This window comes from Nicotiana attenuata, unplaced genomic scaffold, assembly GCF_001879085.1.
Source record: "Nicotiana attenuata strain UT unplaced genomic scaffold, NIATTr2, whole genome shotgun sequence".
NCBI classification, from domain to species: domain Eukaryota; kingdom Viridiplantae; phylum Streptophyta; class Magnoliopsida; order Solanales; family Solanaceae; genus Nicotiana; species Nicotiana attenuata.
In genome coordinates, this window is record NW_017676971.1 from 17419 (window position 1) to 26918 (window position 9500).

The window sequence follows — 9500 nt, forward strand, 5'->3', positions numbered from 1 at the left end:
TTAAACGATTATATCATAAATATTCCATAGCACCCATGAAAGGCTAAAAGTAATAACTAATACCATGAGCCGCAGATCGGGAGATAGCTTAAGCCTACAGAAAGGTTGATCAGAAGGAGGAGGAAACTAAAGAGTTACATCAACAAAGTAAATCAGGAATCTAATTATTGGACCCAGAAAATTATAGACCTCGTGATTGAGAACATTGCAGGATTACTCTTAGATATCATAGGTACAAGAGAGATAGTACAGTAGCCATATTCTATAATGGCTCTACAACAAAGCCAGTTAGAAAAGTACCAGCCTCAAAAGAAGTCAGTATGAAGCTCCCACTAGATTGTGTATGCACCAGAGGTGCAAGTATTATAATAGAGCTTCAAGTTGTGGATGTGAATTATACCTATGTGAAAGGGAGATTATGAAAAAGATAGAACATGTGAGGCGATATTTTACGATAAGTAAGGTAAAGATTAACAACATACGAGATAATCAAATGCAGAAGGTTGTGAATAGTCCATACTTTGAATATAAGGCTAGAAGCATGGGAATTCAGTATCCAGGAATTATAGAGGCGTCATCAGTGGCATATCTTTCAACCTATGGTTTTTTAAATATCGAGAGGTCTAGCTAAAAGAGTAAAGTAGAGTTTGAGACAATTTGATGTCTCGCTTGATGTTCCAGAATAACATAAGAAAATCTATGGTGAAAGCAAGTTGAAGGAAGGTTGCGAGTAGTATAAATAGGTACGTATAGGTCGCAAGCTAAAGTATGGTAAAGCGACAAGGTTTTAGGAAGACAGGAGTAAGAATAAGAAAGGGAAAGTGAGAAGGTAACGAGAATGGATAAGTCCTCGGGAAGCCCATGAAAACAAGAAGAGCTGATGGTTTCTCTAAGTTATACAAAGCTCAGTATAGCCTGAATGAACTCAAAGGAGTCCAAGACTAGTAGCATTTAGAAGAGAAGGAATGTTGCCCCTGTAGTAAAATGAGGGTGTAATTGTGATAGATAAAGGATGACGTTTGGGACTTCGTTTGAGTAATGATTTGAAGAAAAAAAAAGGGATTTCATGAGTTGTACGGGATTAAAATGCCCACATAAGGTGAATCACATTAGGATTCTATGAAATACGGTTATGAAAGCATTGTATCGCCCCCATGTGGATCAGGAAAATCACTTCAAATGTTGCACGTTTCAACGTGGGCCCTAGTAATTACGTAAAAGGTTTCAAGTTATCATTGGTAGATTGTATATCAATATTGAGGTGAATCAACAATGGATGGACAAAAGTCAGAAAGTATGAGATGAGATTAGGCTATCATTCTTAAGATGAACAGTAATGAGGAAGCATTAAAAGACTTAGATTTATATATATGGGATAAGCTACAAAAGTAACCTGGAGTTTGGTAGCAGGCCTCGGTAACGATAAATCGAAGTAAGAGTTATGGTACAGTATGACCTACCTAGATGCAGTAAAATCAAGCGGATGGATAACCAGGTCTATGAAATAAGATATAGTAATATTCGTAAGTTCGACAAAATACCGAGCGAAGAACTTCAGTAATGGCTAAAAATCGAAGGAAAAAGGAAAAAAAAGTCGCATAGGCGCACTTACAAGGTTAGAGTCGTACAAGTTGCATGATAGAAGGTAGCAACAGTTATGAGATTAGAAGGATTCCGACCATAAGTTGTGGTATGAGAAAGAGGCCTAAAGTGGGGAATGCCTTGGCCTTTGGATTTATTCACAGAATAATTGCCTAAATGGCAAGGAGAGTACTAAGTATTCACAAAAGCCATAGGTTATAAAAATGATAAGTGCATCAGTCAACATTCGAGGACGAATGTTCCAAAGGGAGGAACGATATTACACCCTATATTTTTGTACGTGAAAGTATGCCATAAGTAAATTGATGAATGCTCGAAAATGAGAGGTAACATTCTGGATTTTCGTACATTAAAGTTTCATCGAAAGATAATCGACATAAGCTCGGCACAAGATTATTTTGGGGTTATAAGAATTAAGCTATTTCAAACAAGTGATAAGTAAATTTGTGAAGATGAGAGGGTAAGCAAATCGAAGAAAATGAGTTTCGTCAAAGTTTGGCAATTTGGGGATAGAATACGGTTCAAGCTATAATACCCCGTAATTATGGACTAGTACCATACAAGGTACCACATGACCATGATAGTAAGGTGTATAAAGTATGTTAAAAGTGAGTGTATTTTGAGTAACTGAGATAATTCTTGATTATGTTGGTAATTGGTTAATTATTGATTTAGTGGAAAATTAACCAAATTAATTAAAGGTTGTGGATAATTATTTAAGATTTTGATAATTATTGGGGGGGGGGGGGGGGGGTACGACAATCCACGTGGGATTATGAAGATATGGCAACAAATTGCAACCTAATCTTATACTTAAGGAGGTGGTGACACTATCCATGTGCACCTTATCTCATTATTGGGTTGAAAGATTCTATTAAGGCTTCTCTAAATTCGCAAAGTGAAAGGTATATGAGTTTGTAAAATTACAACAACAATACGGATGAAGATTATGACAAAGTGGGATGTATTAGTTCATTTTGGGGGAATGTTGAACAAGGTCTCTATTACTAAGTTACTATAGCATTGTTTGCTAAAGGAGCAGCAACGTAATGTACAATGGCAAGATGAACGACATGTCAGGGCAGAAAAGTTTTGCTATTTAAGGTAAGAACAGATTAAGCTTTCTCTACTTGATTCTCCCGTCGATTTTTCGATTCTAATATCGACTCTCTATGGTTGTTTGCGGATCGAAGTAATTTCGTAGAAATGTACAGTGGAAGGAAGTTTAAAAGAGGGAAACAAAAGTACACTCCATCATCAACGACCTTCTACAAGCTTGCCACTAATCCATTGTTGTTGCGTTATTGTCGTCTCTCGTAGATTAAAGTGTGTTGGAAGGGCTGTCGTTGTGGTTACTAAAGAAAGCCAACAACGGTATGTTAAGGCTATCCCTTTTTTCATTTTGGTATGATTCAAATGATATAAACGAAACGAGCAAACGAATAGCTTTCATAAATGACTCTATTTATAGAAGTACTAAGGGTTTCTATGTTCTTGATTCCCCATGTGATATATTATTATATCTTCTGTTCATGGGTCTCGAAAAATACGTAATTTGATAAAGTTTTACTTCATGACATTAATCAAAGGCATAATGGTCTTATCACGTTCCAAGTGATTTTATTGACGTACTTCTCATGCATTGCATTCATTTATACATGTACATTGGCCCATGACTAGATGGTGTTATATATATATATATATATATATATATATATATATATATGGGAAAAGGTTACGGCGTTATATACGCAGCACCACCTGATCAGCCGGTATACATTGATGATTTTGCCCACAGTGGCCGAGATGATATGATGGGATACTCTCAGAGGCTTGATGATACTACGAACATATGTACCTATACACGACATGACATTCATACGCATATGCATGACACTATAAGTATTTCATGATTTATAGAGTTATCTAGACTTACACGTTGAGTCATTTACTCCATGTTTCTTTCATGTCTTTTATATACTTATTTATGTGCATTACATATTCGGTACATTATTCGTACTGACGTCTCTTTACTCGGGGACGCTGCCTTTTATGCCCGCAGGTCCCGATAGACAGGTTGAGAGTCCTCCAAGTAAGCTATCAGCTCAGCAGAAGGTGTTGGTGTGCTCCATTTGCTCCGGAGTTGCCTATTTGGTCAGTATGCATTGGACACGTATTGGTTGGTATGTCGGGGCCCTTTACCGGCCTTATGACGGTCATGTACTCTTAGAGGCTTGTAGACATATGTCATGTACGTAAATGATTGTATGGCCCTGTCGGCCTATGTTTAGTGTACGAGTGATCATTTTGGTCTTATAGGTCGTATGTCTTATGCATAAGTTGGTATTACATATTTTATTCTAGTTATCCTACGACAGCCTTTTTGTCTCATTTACTTATGATATCATAATACGAAAAGATACATTATGTTGGTATTCGGTTGAGTAAGGTACCGGGTGCCCGTCGCAACCCATCGGTTAGGTCGTGAAATCGGGGTCGAATCCCTCATAGAACAATATGTAGTCAATTAGGCGTGTAAGAGAAATATCACTTATTATACTAAGCCAAACACTTAGAAAAGTTTTGAGAAAATATTTATAACTAATTGCGTAAATTTAAACTAACCTATAAAGCAAGTAAAATGATCAGTGGCTACAAGCATGGATGCATTGGGAATTAAACTCAAGTAACTATCCAATGTATTTCACAATTTTACAAATATGAGCGAGCTTATGTTAATTAGCCTCGGGTAATAATTCTATATTAGCTTCTTCCGAAGACTAACAAGACTTCCTAATTGAATTATCCCTAAAATAATTAAGAGATTAAGCACACCCGAATATGGCTACAAGTAGTTCAATCCTATCCTTAGGTAGAATCTATAAAGTGAGGGATAAAGCCTCAAGTTCTTGTTAATTAATCTTTCCCAACCCCAAATTATAATTCCAAAAATTAATTAAAAGTAAATGGGCGAGTCATAGGGTTAGCTAATCCCTTTGAAAATATTAAAGAACAAGAATAACTAAAGAAACAATAATTCACTTCATAATAAATAAAAATCGTTCAATACACAAGCACAACAAGATATTTAATCCACACTTTAAATATGAATATTCCTATAAACAAGATTCAAGTGTTGGAATAAATACTACACACTTAGATATACAATACAAAGCAAGAAAATGAAGAAATGAACATAAATGGGTAAGAAATTCTCAACCAAAAGCTTCAAATCTTCAAAACTAAAGTTTGTGTGCAAGAACCCTAGCTTCCAAACATGTCTTCTCTAGTCCAAAGACTGGAAAATAAGCCAAAGATATGTTTCCAATAAGCTAGGTCGTGTATTAAAGGGTTTGGGGGCAAAAAATGTGAAATTACAAACTGCTTGACTGGGTTGACTTCGCATTTGCGATTTCTTAATTGCAATTGCAATTTCTGCTATCTTCGCATTTCCCACATTTGTGTCACGATTGCGACATCTGAGGCCATTTTCCAAATTTTCTTCTTTTCAACTTCTTTTTGACTCGTTTCACTTGGTTTCTTCATAATCACTTCTAAATCATATAGAACCTATAAAATAGAAGTAAACGACATTAAACACACGATTTTATCAATCAAACATAGCACAAATCTAATCTTAGAGACGAGATAAGTTGGTAAAATACCAACTTATCAAACCCCCAAACATAAACTAGCTTGTCCTCAAGCAATGAAAGCGACAAAATATCCTTCCAAGTATTTAACTCAATAGTGCATCAATATCATGCCAAGTCAAAAAGGTCTACTGCAGGCACAAACACATGACTTCTATTGGTACAAACAATTAATACAATGCATATGAAATACCAAAAGTTTCTCATGAATTTCATTACAGTTCAAGTGCTCAAACACCGCATTAATCAAAGTAGCAACCAAGTCATGACACTAAAGCTTTGCCTCTTTATCACAATTAACTTCCCTCGTTCATTCTTCCCAATTGAAAATGGGATTATATTCAAAACTCTAATCTCATGTGCCCTCACACATAAGAGAGAATCTCACACTCATAAATCGCACTTCAAAACATAAATGGGATATCAAATGGAAAGAATTAACTCTCTCACAAAGATGTTAAAATGCACCCAAGTAGTACCATATGCTTGCCCTTCATATATTTCTTCACTAATATAGACACACTTAGTTCAAAATCAATTAGGAATTAAAGGGTTGTAGTGTAGGCTTTTGATTAAGGTAGGACACAATTTTGGTTAGAGTGACTCAAAACCTCCCTAAGCACTAGAATATTTTTCAACAATCCAACTAAACTTCCTTCAAGAACTTTTTCACCCTTCCTTCATTTTTTTATTTCATCACCTAGACTTCCATTTATTAACAATTCCTTATTTTTCCTTTTTTTTTCTCAAATATATATATGTATATGAATTGTTTTTTTAATTTTATTTTTTACCTTTCACTTTTTAAGCAACTCCCACATTACAACTTTTACAACCTTCACTCCCAAACTTAGGCTTTTAGCCTATGTTTATACTTTCAAAGTACTTAGGGAGGTAGGGTGCCAAAAAAAAAATCAATAAAGAACTAAAGTTAAATATTGTAACATGGTTTCCAAAGAAAAAGTTTAAAGGCTCAAAAGGGGTTGACTAGGGAAAATATGCAAGGGTAGGAAATTTAAGGCACAATAGTGGTCCAAGGAAGGCCTAACATTATTTCTCAAACCAAGTTAGTCTAGGATTTCTCCTTGAAGTACATTACGGGCAAGTTCTAAACTACAAATGATGCAAAAGAACTCACAATAAATCTCACCACACATGGCACATGAAAACTTGTAACGACCCGACCCGTCGTTACAGGAGTTACCGCCCTGTTTCCCCGTTTATTGCTTCTATATGTTTCATTTTATGTGTTTTGAGAATTTGAAGTAATTCGGACAGAGTTCGGTTAGAAATGAGACAATAAGTCTCTTTATGAGAAGGATTGTTTGGAAAAGTCAACCGAATGTTGACTTATGAGTTAGAAGGCTCGGAATGGATTTCTGATGATTCGACCAGTTTCGGGAGATGATTTGTGACTTAGGAGCGCAATCGGAATTGAATTTGGAGGTCCGGTGTAGAATTAGGATTGAATTGGCTAAGCTTGGATTTTGGCGAATTCCGGATGGTAGGTGAGATTTTGATCCGAGGGTCGGAATGGAATTCCGAGAGTTGCAGTAGCTCCGTTAGGTGATTTTTGATATGCGTGCAATGTTTCAGATCATTCGGAGGTGTTTAGGTCGGGTTTTAGATCAAATGCAAGTTTCGGAAGTTTTAGTTTAACTTAGGCTTGAATCCGTGGTAATTCGATGATTTTGGTGTTTATGATAGTGTTTTTATGTTACGAGCAAGTTTGAATGAAGTAATAGAACATATCTGTGCATTTGGCTGAGGTCCCGAGGGCCTCGGGGTGAATTCGGGTGGTTAAACGAGAGTTTTGAGGTGTATTGCAGGTCAGATTTTTGCTGTCATCTGGTGTCTCCGCTTCTGCGGAAATGGACCGCAGAAGCGGGTACGTGGTCGCAGAAGCGGTCGTTGGCCGGCTAGGGAAATTCCGCAGAAGCGGAAGGTGGCTCGCACCAGCAGGTCCGCATAAGCGGACACTGTACCGCAGAAGCGGTTTTGAGGGAACCCCAGAAGCGGACTTCGCGTCGCATAAGCGAAGTCCAGGATTCTAAGTGAAGATCGCAAAAGCGGAAATGTGGCCGCAGAAGCGGTCCCGCATAAGCGAAAGCGGGACCGCAGAAGCGAAAACTGGACTGGGCGACAGAAGGGTTTTAAAATAATATTTCATCCGCGACCCTTTCATATTTTTCCTCCATTGTTGATGTTCTTAAGAGCTTTGAACAAGGAAATTCGAGGGTTTTAACTGAGAATCACTTGGAGGTAAGTTTCTTGGCCTAAATATTCGAATATATGGTAGAAATTACATGTAAATTTGTAGAAAATTCATCAAAAACGGGCCAAGCTAGGGCTTGAAAAGTTATGATGTAAAAATAGATTTTGAAAGGGCATTTGAGCTCCGTTTTCGGTGAACTTTATATGCACGGACTCGTGGCGAGACGAGGAATCCGTTGGTGTGATTTCCGGAATTTTTCGAGAAGTAGACCCGGGGCTCGGGTTTTACCAACTTCGTGAATTTTAGTACTTTTCGAGTATTTTTGATTGGGTTATGTTTCTTTAACCCATATTTATGTATTCATTGTGATTTTGACTAGATTCGACGCGCGAGGAGGTCGATACGAAAGGAAAAGGCATTGCGGACCATTCTACGGCCGGATAGAGGTGAGTAGTTGGTGTATATGATGGCCTGAGGGTTTGAAACTCCGGCTTTTCACATTGTGACGCTATTGTAGGGCGTGACCCGCACCCCATGGCAGGTGCGGGATTGGTTATGACTGGGATTGAGACTTAGTCCATCCCGAACAAGAATGTTTCTATATTGGCGACTGATACGCACCCTGTATTGAATATATATGGGCTTATTGCCGTGTTTGGGGCCTTGTGCCGATCTGTAGCATCCTTAGAGGTTGAATGTCATTGTGATAGCATGCTTTGTATAATCGTTGATCTCAGTCCTGTGTCTAATCGCTGTTATAAAATGCTAAGTCACTAGTCCTGAAGTTAAATATCTAAAGTATATTCTTCTTAATAAATTGGAAATTGGAAAATTAATTGAATCTGTTACGTAGCTCATATGCATATTGTGGACTGAGTATGGATCGGGCTACACGCCGCAGCGAATGGTATGATTATATTGCGCTTGGGCTGAAGGAGCCCCTCCGGAGTCTGTACACACCCCCAGTGAGCGCCGTCGACGTTAAATGGATCGGGCTGTACGCCACAGCGTGTTCATGTGCATTGCATTGCATCCTTACATTTTACTGGACTGTATTATTTGAAGTTGTTTTGCTGTTGGATCGTAGTAAGGTGTAGGACTGTTAGTTTTAGCTTTGCTTTGTGGCATTTCGTGGATTTCTTATCTTCAGACATTTTATATGCTTATTACTCACTGAGTCGGTAGTACTCACCCCTACTCCCTGCACCTTGTGTGCAGATTCAGGTACACCGGAGGCTTAGCTGAGCAGTCTTTGTTTTCCAGAGCTTATCAGAGTTGTTGAGGTAGCTGCTTGACGTTCGCAGGACCTGACTACTCTTCCTATTTCAGTTTTATTTATATATATATATACATTTCCAGACTTGAGTATTTTCGTTCAGATATTGTTATTCAGATTGTTTTAGAGGCTCTAGACTCGTGACCCCAGATCTTTTGGGAGTGTTTTTATCAGACTTCGTATCTTTCTTAGTATTATTTTTCCTTAAATATTGGATTATTATTCTAATACTATTATAATCTCTTAAATTGTCGGTTTTGAGGTTTACGGTTGATTTGGGAACGACTGTGGTCAGGCTTGCCTAGCAGTTTTGTTGGGCGCCATCACGACCGGGTTTGGGGTCGTGACAAGTTGGTATCAGAGCCTATGTTACTAGGCCTCGCGAGTCATTCGCCGGTTTAGTAGGGTCTCGCGGATCGGTACGTAGACGTCCGTATCTATCCTCGGGAGGCTACAGAACCTTTAGGAAACACTTCACTTTCTTGAAATTCATATCGTGCGGCTTGTTATTATGAAAACTAAATTTCCGTATCCTATTCTCTCGCAGATGGCGAGAACCCGTGCTAACGGACGTGGTGGACGACCACCAGTGCCACCTAGAGGCCGTGGTCGCGGTAGAGGCAGGGCAGCAGGAACAGCACCTGCTGACCCACCAGTTGACCAGGCTCAGGGTCAGATTCCAGCACCAGTTGACCAGGCTCAGGCCAAATTCCAGTTGTAGATGCTCCAGCAGCACCTGTTCAGGCACCGACAG

General features: G+C 38.5%; 1 long non-coding RNA gene across 1 annotated transcript; it reads left to right on the forward strand.

The window, feature by feature from the left end:
• The first annotated feature begins 2444 nt into the window (after nt 1-2444).
• On the forward strand, nt 2445-3706 carry LOC109221272. Its single transcript, XR_002067213.1, has 3 exons — nt 2445-2706; nt 2796-2976; nt 3665-3706. It is a non-coding gene; the product is annotated as an uncharacterized LOC109221272 (long non-coding RNA).
• The last annotated feature ends 5794 nt before the right edge of the window (nt 3707-9500 follow it).